General features: G+C 40.7%; 1 protein-coding gene across 2 annotated transcripts in view; it reads right to left on the reverse strand.

The window, feature by feature from the left end:
• Nucleotides 1-12,139, reverse strand: part of atxn1a (ataxin 1a) — a 102,955-nt gene that overhangs the window by 60,447 nt on the left and 30,369 nt on the right. Inside the window, exon 2 of one of the 2 annotated variants that reach the window (XM_078268505.1) lies at nucleotides 2,828-3,000. The exons of the other annotated variant lie outside the window; for it this stretch is intronic. The gene's annotated coding sequence lies outside the window, so the exon portion shown is untranslated. The remainder of the gene's footprint in view (nucleotides 1-2,827; nucleotides 3,001-12,139) is intronic. 2 annotated transcript variants of the gene reach the window in all.

The following is a 12,139-nucleotide window of genomic DNA, read 5'->3' on the forward strand; positions in this document are numbered from 1 at the left end:
GGACTCATGTATGAGTGATCGATCTTTAGCAAACAAAAACCAACCAAAAGCCACATTAGCACCATCTTAACTCAGAAGAGAAGAAGTGCATTATTTATGACTTTTATGACCATGAATAGTAACATAATCTTATTGTACAGTTGAACATGCAGGAAACAACATAAGGCACATGCCAACCATCTTAACGCTATTGTCAATCATGATTGGAGCTTCAACAGGCAGCTAGACAAAAATGGATTCATCCCCTATATAGATGACTGACAGTCTGTATATGGTCGCCCCATTAACAGTCATTTTCTGACATGTGTTGATCACCACGACTTTCCACCCAGCGTCATTGTTTGAGCTTCACGACTGTTTGAGCCCTCCATCTGCTCATTTCTGAGGCTTTCTGCTCAGAGAAAGGCAACTGTCAACAGCGACTTTACAAAAGAGAGGGGAAGCAGAAAGAAGCAGGGAGTGTTAACGGGTAATTTCCATTCAGCGAGAGTGATGGGTGAAGAAAGGAGGACAGGGAGTAGAGAGGGGAGAGGGAGAGAAAGAAGGACAGGGAGAGGTTGAATCATTGTGAGTGAGAAAGAAACATAAGAACATAAACAAAAATGAACTACTTCACTTTTCATCTAAATCTCATCTTTCCTTTATACTTTCACCGAGAAGCTCTCTTTATATTTTACACCCCTCCTCGCTACTCCTATCTGAATTGTTACAAAGTTGATTTAATAAACTAATTAGTCTGTACTTCAAAACATATTTGTATAATTATGAAGATAAGTCCCCAAGCAAATTAAGTACCTCACAGCAGACATGAGTCAAGTATAACCGTATATTGCTGAGGGGTAATAAACAAAACACGTTTCGTGGGTATGCTGCAGCTGGGATGAGACTCAGAAGACACTTCTTTTGGGGTTTAGTGTTGTTTTTGAACTAATTAAACTTCTGAATATCTGTAGTTTAATTGAAATGGGTACATAATGTACATTCAGCCAGTACTTTGGTTGTATTGGGTCTTGAAATACACCTTCCATAAAAAAAGACATCTGAGACACTGAAACAGCGAGTAGCGGAAGGCAGAGGAGACAGGATTGGTCACAGCAGAGTCTTAGGATAGAAGAGGAGAGGAGACAAGAGGACACGAGAGGAGTAAGACACGTGTTCAGTGAGACGAAAGGCAGGGATTGGCTTTCTCACTGTTCTCAGTAAGCCCTTCTATTCATTCTATTCTCCCTCATAGGAGAGAATGGAGCTGCTACACACAGCTGGCGAGATGACGATAAAGGACGGACGGAGGAGCTTCAATAGATACAGTGGAGAGTGAGGATACAGAAAGGAGGAAAAGAGGAGGGAGGGAGACAGCTCAGTTAGTGAATGGATAGAGACTAAGAGAAAGGGAGGGAGTTTGGAGGAACAGTTGGGAGACATCAGCGGGAGGGTCAAGAAAGCAAAGAACGCAATCAAAAGACAAAGTACATGAATGGAAGAATAGAAGGGAAGAAGGATAGGAGCTCAGACAGGCCCAGAAAAGTGTATCCTCTACATCATTGAAAAGCAGTTCTTCTGACTATATATTACAACTCTATACTGACAAAACTCTGACCAAGTAGAAAAAGATACATCATTGATTTTAGTTCTGGTCCTTTATGTGTTCACACTGTCTTCCTACTAATGAACAAAGAGGTGTAAGCATGAAGTTATACGGACTGACAGGTAAATAATTCTTTGGACAGTTTTGGTGACTGCTTCCTGCATCATCAGCATTACATGGAATCAAATGGGAAAATGTAATTCTGGTGACTGACAGCATGATTCTCTCATGTAGTTCTGTTGTCACATAAAAGATTTTTGTCAAGAATGCAAATGGAGCTCATATGTAATGAATAATGATGAACATTTAGAAACAGGCTTAAAAAGAGGTGTCTTGTACTGTAATATTATGATACAGTATGATTATTACTCTGCGGTCGCTACATTTTACTGGCTTTTTAACCAAAAACTGCTGAAATATTATCAAACAACAAACCATGTTTAACTCCTTCTGCTTGATCAGGGAAAATCCCAGCAATCATATGGATATGGTTTACCGGGGTTTTATCTGCATAGAGGAATTTTTGGCACCCCCTCAAAGAGGTTTTAGCCAGCCCCAAAGGAAAATCACCAGCACCCAAATGATAAGAATATATAAATAAAAATAGCAATTGAAATCCTCTCCAAACATGTTTAAGAGCAAGTTACCAAACAACCGTTGAACAAGCAGAACATAGACTTGAATATGAGAGCTAATCTCCAGAGTCTGCCTGTGTCGGACTCTCCCGGTGATTTATTTAAATATATATATATATTTTTTTAACCAGTTTTGCTAATTGGGGTTTTATTTACTCAAAGATAATATACATTTTTGTTGTAAAAAATAACAGGTAAATGCATAGATTTCTAGGTAACACAGACTCTTTGCCTTTACTGTACACGGAGTCGCCACCCAAAGGCCCATTCTGAGCCAGGAAAAGCCCAAGTTACCATGGTTACCAAATGACCTTGCATAAATATATACATCTCTTATGCAGGCTTATACAATCAATTTCAGAGATGGATCCAGCAGATGGACTTAATAGTAGTTTAGCTTTTGAATTCAGGCTAAAATCACAGATCTTTGATCACAAAACTCCATGGCTGCTCCACTTTGGTGCAGTCTGTTAGTGATGCGAAAGCAGAGTTTGATTGAGAGCTTTCACACCAGCCTAAACAAACCTAACCAAGCAGGCAAATGCACCATTGTTTATTTTAACTGAACCAAACACATTATACAGATAAGACCCTTACTCTGTCCTACCTGAGCAGAGGAGGTAGAGCTACTTGGGCGGACTAGGTGGAGCCTGCTGCTCAGTAGAGAGCTGACAACTTCCTGGTGTGAAGTCTGGATCTCTCCACCAATACGAGGGAAGCGTATTGGGTGCCTGTGCTGCCTGTCCACGTCTGTCTGTCTGCAGGTGATGTCACCATTCCCTACAATGAAACACAGAGAACACCATTTTCAAAGTGTTCCTTTCTCTATTGCATTATTTTTCCTAGAGTATTGCTCGCTCTAGCTCAATTATCACTGCATAATAAGCAAATCCCCTGCTATGCAATTACAATCATCAGCTTAACCTTCAGCCAAGTGTTATTTCTCACAAAACAATTTGCTTTCGCGCCTAATGGCAGTTGTGCAGAACAGCTGCTTATGAAGAAAAGTAAACTCATAGTGACTATTCTGAGAGGTAGGGACACACCGACAACTGACTTGCTCACTTAAAGCGGAACTCTCGCCAAAATGCAACCTAGGGTCTTTTTGTGAATGTACCCGAGTCAAACTTTCGTTTAAAAGCATAATTAGGATATTTTCGTTTTTCGGTCAAATTGCCCTTTTGAATGGGAGTGCTAGGGGCACTTCTATGATAGCATCAAAATTTATAAAACACTAAGAAGGCTCGACACAACATGAAACTTTGCTCCAAGTATCACCAGGGGCTCTACACATGAACTCCAGCATTGAGAACATTGTTTGTGTACCCAGAGTTTACTAAAAAGAGAGGTTTTAAGCAACTCACGTTAGCAGTTTTGTTTACGCTATCCGCCATTTTTTCAGTCAAAAAGAGTCGATCTCCAAAGGCGAATGAATAGGAGGAAATGTCATTCCTATATGAGGCTCCTTTTTCAACTACAAGGTCAATATTGTTTTTCACTAACGACAAAACAATAAATTATCCGTGCATTTATATGGAACTAAGCTTTAGGAGCTTTCCATCTTTACTCTCCTCCCTCGACTATTTTTGACTTGAGAGATGGACGGCGACCGGAAGATCAACAGCTACGGTGAGTTGCTCAAAACCTCTTTTTAGTAAACTCTGGGTACACAAACAATGTTCTCAATGCTTTCGTTAAGGTGTAGAGCCCCTGGTGATACTTGAAGCAAAGTTTCATGTTGTGTCGAGCCTTCTTAGTGTTTTAAAAATAGTGATTTTGAGGCTAGCATAAAAGTGCCCCTAGCACTCCCATTCAAAAGGTCGAAAATACGGTAAATCTTTAAATCTTAAAAGCGTCCTAATTATGCTTTTAAACGAAAGTCTGACTCAGGTACATTCATAAAAAGACCCTAGGTTGCATTTTGGCGAGAGTTACGCTTTAAGTGCTTTGCTCCAGAATGTATTCATCTTTTTGTTAGCTTTCCAAACTCAGCAAGACATCTTTCAACACTAACAAAACATAAAAGCAATGTATTTTGCTACTATAACAACACATTCATCTTCAGTGGTGATGATAGATGTGTGTAAATATTAATAAAGGCAACCTGTTGACTTTGGATGCATATTGACTGCCACTGCAGTTCTCTCTCTCTCTCTCTCTCTCTCTCTCTCTCTCTCTCTCTCCCCCCCATCGGCATGGCAACCACGCTTTGTTTCCCCGCATGACACACTGGTTCGAGGCGTGTCCTCCTTTTTAGAAAAAATAAAAACATAGTTATTTGGAGGCATCGCTATCTGGTGAGGACAATGTTTCACTTTGGCCAAATGCCGTAAACTGAAACCCTCATGTCTGCAACAATAATAAAAGTCACACTTCACTTAAATGCTTCTTTTAGGTCCCATAGGTCAAACACTTACAGTTCCAGCGCTGCCCAAACTTCTGTTTATAACTACAATGCAGAAGACTATTGTATCATGAATCACCCTGATGTGAATCCAACTTTATGACCGTGTTGCAAGGAGCGAGTTAATCTTCCCTGGGTAAATAAATGTAGTAAAGTGCCTAGTTTGATGCACAAGCACAGAGAAAAATGTATTGTGCAGTCATCCAACGCACTCTTCTCATTTACAGTAACCCCGGAGGCGGTTACCATAGCGACAAGGACATGTCCCAAGGTCAAGGGGTGGAGCTAAGCATTAAGTTGAACCCTGAAACAAGGCATTGCTTTGGCAACACAAATTCAGGTCAGGTGATCATGTGCCAACGAGGCCCTGGGGACAAATACTGATACTAAAAAAAAATCTTGTTTGCACTCAGTCGAGACAAACTCAATAAACATACAACACGTGCACACGGACATGCAGGCATGTAAAACCTGTATAACACCTTGTATACAGATATAACACAGCCTGGGTGATAAACATAAGACTGGATCATTGTTCCTGATGTATGACTGCCATACTATTTGTTACCTGAATGTGAATTAAAATTACATTAACATGCTCAACATTAACATAAATATTCTAAAACCGTCAACATTTTTGATTTAAATCACGAACTGAAGAATAAAGTAGAAGAATAATTTAGCAAGATTAAAACAAGACATTCAATGCCAGCTTTCTGTACTTTTCCATTTTGGACAATAACAAAAAAGTATTAAGGTAACATTTACACTATGGCTTAAAAACCTTACTGTACTGGTGACTGTATGTACTATTACTGTAGATTAACAACTTAATTAGCATAGTAAACATACCAGACAGAACTGTGAACCTGTTGTTTGCAACATCGATCATGAAAATGCAGGCTGTGAACTTTGTGTGTGAAGAGAAGAGAGGGTGAGCTTATGTAACAGTATGATCTGTTCATCAATCACTTAAAAAGCGTAACTCTGGGAGCCTTTACAGTCGAACCAATAGGTGAACATAAAAGCAAAACGTAGAAACGTTTACAAATGTGTACAAAGCTAGAAAAATAAAAAAGGCCCAATTTGGCACAACACTGACCGTGGAAATACACGTTGCACATTAAGTACATACTGTTTGGAAAAGAGTAATTCAGGAAGTCAATTACCTGCTCTACAAAAATCTTATCCACCAATAAAATCATGACTTCGGACCCCTCTTTTCACAATATATTTGAGTTGTATCAATATGGTAAAATTGCCTCGATCTTTCAACTTCAGGGTCGAAATAAATACGAGGACAGAGCTTTCACTTGGACTGACCTTGTCCATCTGTTTCTTGGAATCCGAAAATATGTGGTAATAAGTGTGTGCACACAGGTTTGCAAATACACACACACATACACATCAACACACAACTTAATGTGTTTCCTCCTACTCAGCAGCAGCCTAGGATTCAGTTCCCTGTCTGTCGCACAACACACTTAATAATACTGGCAGCCTGTGTGTGTGTGTGTGTGTGTGTGTGTGTGTGTGTGTGTGTGTGTGTGTGTGTGTGTGTACATCTCCATGTGCACCAATGAACCCAGTCCCTGCCCCTTTCAGTCTGCCTTTCTATTGGTCCCCTGCCTGCTGTCCCTCTGTCACACACAGGGTTGGACACACATGCACACACCCACACACACATTACACGCGCACACTCAGAGACACAGCAAGCACAGCTGTCAACAGAGCCATAGGTGGAGGGAAGGTGTGTGTGTGCGCGTGTGTGTGTGTGTGTGTGTGTGTGTGTGTGTGTGTGTGTGTGTGTGTCACCTCTACTAGAAAGAGAGGAATGCAAGAAACTTGACTCTCTAGGTATTTAGAGTTAATTATATGTTTTTTAGGTTATGTTTTTGTTTTGTAAAGTTTTACCTATACAACCTTGTCACATTTCTTGTCACATCAGCTTTTGTTTTCACATGTCATTTGTTTTTTTCCCTGTATTTATGAGATTAAATGAATTAAAATCTTTCTCAGGAGGCTCTGAGGGCACTCCATGCTCCCTTGTGGGCTTGTTTGGCTCCATAAGCATGTCCTTCCGTATGCTGCCTTCGTTCTTTATTTGTATCTATCTTTGTATGTAGATGAAAAAATTTATAAACCTTTGAATAAAAAGAATAAAAGGAATGAAGCAAATGCACCAGAAGGCAACTGTATTCAGAAGGAAAATTCCACTGAAACTGACTTTTACTTGGCTATTTTGCATTAGATACACTGCAACAAACAAGCTGTTTTTCTGGTTCGTTACTGTATAAGTGTTGGCTTCCAAGCACTGAGGAAAGTGCAGCGCTGCAAAGCTCTTGGATTGCACGGCAGGCTCTGGGTTCACTGGCTGTACACAACAAGACCAGCAACAAACTGGCCAACAATAGGCTGGTTAATTGAACACAACCCTGTCTGCACTTGCCTACATCCCTTCATGTATGCGAAGTGGGTATAATTATGACACAAATGATCAGAGAAATACAAAAGACCTCTTTCAGATAACTACAGTACACCGTTTGTATAAAATGCTGATTCATACTTGTATAAGACTCTCCATGAAGCAAGTAAAATAGTCATAATAAATTAGATTACATAAGACTAATTTACAGAAATAAGCCAGGAATGGATGCATATTTATGCATACTCATTCATAATGAGGGTCTGTGAACAATGCGTCGTGGATCAGGTGTAAAGGTATAAAACAGTGTTAGAAAAAACATCCACTCAACTGACTTACCTTAACATTACAAAATATAACTGATTATGACATATAAACTATTAGCACTACACACAATTGCAATTATTCTCAACATCTGCATATTTATTTCCTCTTAATCATTTCATGTTTTGTTGCCGACACATGTTCAAACACAAACCAGGCCTAATTATTATCGAAATTAATTACATGCAACTGTTTTGGCAATACTGTTTGTCAACTATGCCAGTAAAGCTCAATAAATTGAAATTGAGAAAAGCAGTGAAAAGGAGAGAGAGAGAGAGAGAGAGAGAGAGAGAGAGAGAGAGAGAGAGAGAGAGAGAGAGAGAGAGAAGAAGAAGAAGACCAACACCTACAATAGGACACAGAGAATCATGAACTACCTCTTTGTTATGCAACTCACTCACTAACCCTCAGCACTATCACTCCAGGTCAACGTTTAGCTTTCTTTAAAGCTACCCAAATGTGCTTCCGTGTACCTGATGATCACGCTTTTCCCTGCTGATAAACACAGACATGTCTCCACTACCATTCATACAGCATGCTTACACACACACAACCTAGATAGCATGGATAGTAGTGGTAGACAACAACACTCTGTACACAACTTAGATAAGGCAGACTGATGTACTGTACAAAGATAAATCAAGATTAAAAAAGCCCTCCTGCATCTAGTTTGTCAGCACACACACAGTACTGAGACACAATCGGGAACCTGCTGTCTAGGAAAAACACTGCTGAAAGCACTTGCTGACTCTTTGACTCCCCTCTAGCAGGCCTCCATAGATGAAGTCTGGCTTTGCCAGACCCTCCTCTAAATCGCGCTGGAGGAGAGGCTGGCTACTCCACATCGCATTCGGGGATGGGAGGAAAACGTGCTCTGATTTATTGGCATTTCTTTAAACCAATAACAAAATCGGCTTTTCTCCGCTGCAAAATAGGCTCGGAAGGAACTTGTTTTGGTGGAACATGGTGTACGTTTAGTTGTTTTAGTCGTGCAACAGAAAACTCAGCTTGGACAGATAGTCTAGCTAGCTGTCTGGATTTACCCTGCAGAGATCTGAGAAAAGGTTAACCATAGTCCTCATAAATCGACCAAGTTTAAAATACCAACACATAGAAAGCCCAAGGCAATGGATATCCGGCCTAAATAAGTGAAATATGGCAGATTTTTCGGCAGCAACAGAGCAATCCCGGAAGTGGAACGTCAAGGATATACACTACCATGGGTGGGGGATTTAATTGAGCATCTCCTGATTCATTAAACTTCTTATGAAATAACAGCAGCTGTTAAATGCCATAATGTGATCATGTTTCTTCAGCTGCTGCACCCTTAAACCAGATCATTTGAGTGTAGACTAACCAAGGTTTAAATCAAATCCAACATCCTTCTTATGTCATTTCTCATTTTTCTTCTCCGCTCCCTTTGTCCGTACGGTTCTTCAAACTCTCCTAAGATCATATATTCTTCTCTCCTTTCCTTTCCATGCACTCCTCTTGTATTCGTATCTACTCTCGTCCTTTCCTTTCCTCATCCCTCCTCTCTGGTATTCTCCAGGGCAACACATCACAACATAACAACACCACCATAACATGTGACAGAGATGTGAGCGAGGGAGGGAATCAAATACAGAGCAGAACTCAGGCACACACACTCCTCACTGTATCCTGCATGGAAGAGAAGTGTGTGAAATAGATAAAAATAAGAAGAAACTGAGTGAGCGACGGGGAAAGGAATTTCTCCATTACTCTTCTGTTTGTGCATGTAGTATGTAGAGTATTTACCTCCGAATGCACACATGTGTGAGGAGCTAACGTGTCAGTGAGACTGACAGAGTGCAACACACGCTAAACATCAGAGCACAAGCTGCCACCTGAGGGAATTACACAGCATTCCTCAGTTGAGCCGCGTTAGCGCAGAGGGCCTGGGGATGCGTGAGTCGCAGGGAGCCCGTCTTTGAACGCCCCCCTAAGATCCGCACAACCATGATAAGGGGAATGTGCTAGGAGAGGGCCTGCAGGGAGCACACACTCACACACACACACACACACACACACACACACACACACACACACACACAGAATAACATCTTCAAAGTGGTACACATGCGTGCACACAAACTGCGTTCTTCGACTTCCCAAACACTCAACAGACATACGCTGCCCACGCATGCATAGTAATTACTGCTTTTGATCATTTCTGAAGTTTTTTTCTCCCTCTCTCACTCACATGCTGTACATGCAGTGCACACTCTCAATGTCATCTTTACACAAAGTAAATGATCTCTTCTTCATTTAAACACACATACTTTCCAGCCCAAACCATCATGTGCACTAGGAGTGCACGATATATCGACTCAATATCATTATCGCGATATCACGTTGCGCGATATTATACCGAAAGTCTCGCGATAATTCCGCGATATTTTGTTTGCGTTGTATCCCGCCCGACATGTACCCAAAGAGTATAGAAGCAACAAGAGGCGAAACTCAATAGAACGCTGTGTCACATTCAGTCCAAGATGGCGGAGCTGCAGTTCCATTGAGTTTCCCCTCTTGTTACGTCTATACTCTTTGATGCACCTCTCGAAAAATACACATCACTTGGTAGCGTTGTATTTCCCCCCCCCCCCCGACTCATTTCCTGGTTCTCCTTCTCCATAAACAACATGAAATCAAGGAGAGGGTTAACTTTTCTTGCTCCAGATTCCCCACCCTGGTCAGAAAGAACAGGGGAGACACTTTGTTTCTCTCACTAGGACTCTAGAGTCGCTACTCACTCCGAAGAAAATCGCCGTCACTCTCTCACTTCTTCCTCGCTCTACCACACACACACACACACACACACACACACACACACACGCCGGCTCGATGCACACACCAGAGCACGTATAAACATCAGCTGCGTGGAGCCTCCACAGAACCATAAAACGAAGTGAAAGAAAATAAAGGACCTAAAGAGAGAGCGAAGAGTGGAGCAAAAACAACACAAAAGTAAGAAAATGAGTGTTGCTCTGGGAGACGACGAAATAACAGAGATTGAAAGGAAACTTTAGAGGCCAAAGGTAACCTACAGTCACATTAGCTACAAAAGAGAGCGACATGCACTCGCTTGTGGGCGCTCCTGGGTGTGCCTAGCCTACCCCTGGTTGCTTGGCAACAGTAAACAGAAATTCTCCGGTGCTACCTTAAACCACGTCTTAAAAGTTACTTCAGAGGTATTGTTAAGTCACAAAAACGATGTTTTTGGATTTAAAAGTATTTATTTCTCGATAAAAGTAACACAATATATGAGATTAAATGCCAAACATATCAGATATATACATAAATACGATGTCCTGAAGCGTTTTCCACCATCTTTTCCAATTATTTTCTTCGACTCGCTCGAGCCACTGACATACGTCACGCTGCCCTCACGCTGCCTTCACTCTGATTGGCAGTCGCTCGTGGCCAAACGGCCACTCCCAGAGTGATAGAGAAAGACATTATATATTTATAATCTCTATGACATTTATATCTCTATGGCTCTATGACTCCCATTGAAAATGAATGGTAGCCTGTCGCTTTGTCTCCGTCTCTTGTAGCTAATGTGACTGTAGGGTAATGCCTCCTCCTCGGTAGCTTGGAAATACTTTGGCTTTAAGCCAACAGATGTGCATTGCATTGTTTTTTATACTGTAGTGTATATACAACCAGTACAACATGTCCTGTTCTATAGACATGCTCTTTATTTATTTATTTTATACTGTCCAACCAGTAAAACATGTATAATATAATTATTATAATTACCGTCTAATTAAAAAATAGGTACTAAAATGTTTTAAATATAAAGTGTGCTAGGATAGTAAACAGTTCTCATGTAAAACAGGCCTGCTCTTCAGCCGTAATCTGACAGTGAAGCAGACGGCAGGTATAATGGCCGGATTACGGGTGTTCTACTACCACCCAGTAGAGTGATACAGCGAGGGGATACAAGATGCTGCTGTAGGAGCAGCATGAGACCTTATTTAACTCCTTGACACAAACTTTTAGTCCCACTCGCCCCCATCAATTTCGTTCCTGTCAGAGTGCTGAATGACGAGTCAACCGGTACTCTTTTTCTTGTCCGTCATGCATTTAATTCTGGCGAGAGCGGTTTCTTTATGATGGCTTGACAGCTTATATAAGTCAACGTTAAAGTCAGAAACTACCCTGCAATCGCGGTGGAAAACTTTGTGTGGCATTTTCCAGAAAAGTGAAACCAATGTAAAAAACCAAAGTGAAACTATGTACATATATTTTTGGATCAGAGGAGATTGGCAAATATCAAAATTCGACAAAAAGTAAAAAAATAAAACGCTTCTTAGTTTTAAGGCAAATCTATTTATTAATAGCACATGGTAGAGAGTGATAGGGAAGATCAGATCGTGCCGTTTTAAGTTTAGCAATATACTAGACTCTAGACCACATGTCAAGTGAACATGCCATGCACCACAGGACACCGATGCAAAACATATACTTTATTTGCATGTTAGCTTGAGTGAGAGGTGATTGATAGAAAGTGGGTGAAACACAAAGCTATTAGTTGAAAGATTAACTTTTGATCTTTTGTATGGTGACAGAGTATAAGTTGTTTTTGAATGGTGCAAGAAGAATTAACCTTAGAAAGGAAATGAAATATTAGAAGTAAAAGAACAAAAAAAACACTTGGATTTGTATCCATCATGTATATGTAATCCACCAAATACTTTCACTGGACACTGAAGTGAGTTGACTTTAAGAAGATAATAGTT

This window comes from Sander vitreus, chromosome 14 (genome assembly GCF_031162955.1).
Source record: "Sander vitreus isolate 19-12246 chromosome 14, sanVit1, whole genome shotgun sequence".
In the NCBI taxonomy this organism is placed as follows: domain Eukaryota; kingdom Metazoa; phylum Chordata; class Actinopteri; order Perciformes; family Percidae; genus Sander; species Sander vitreus.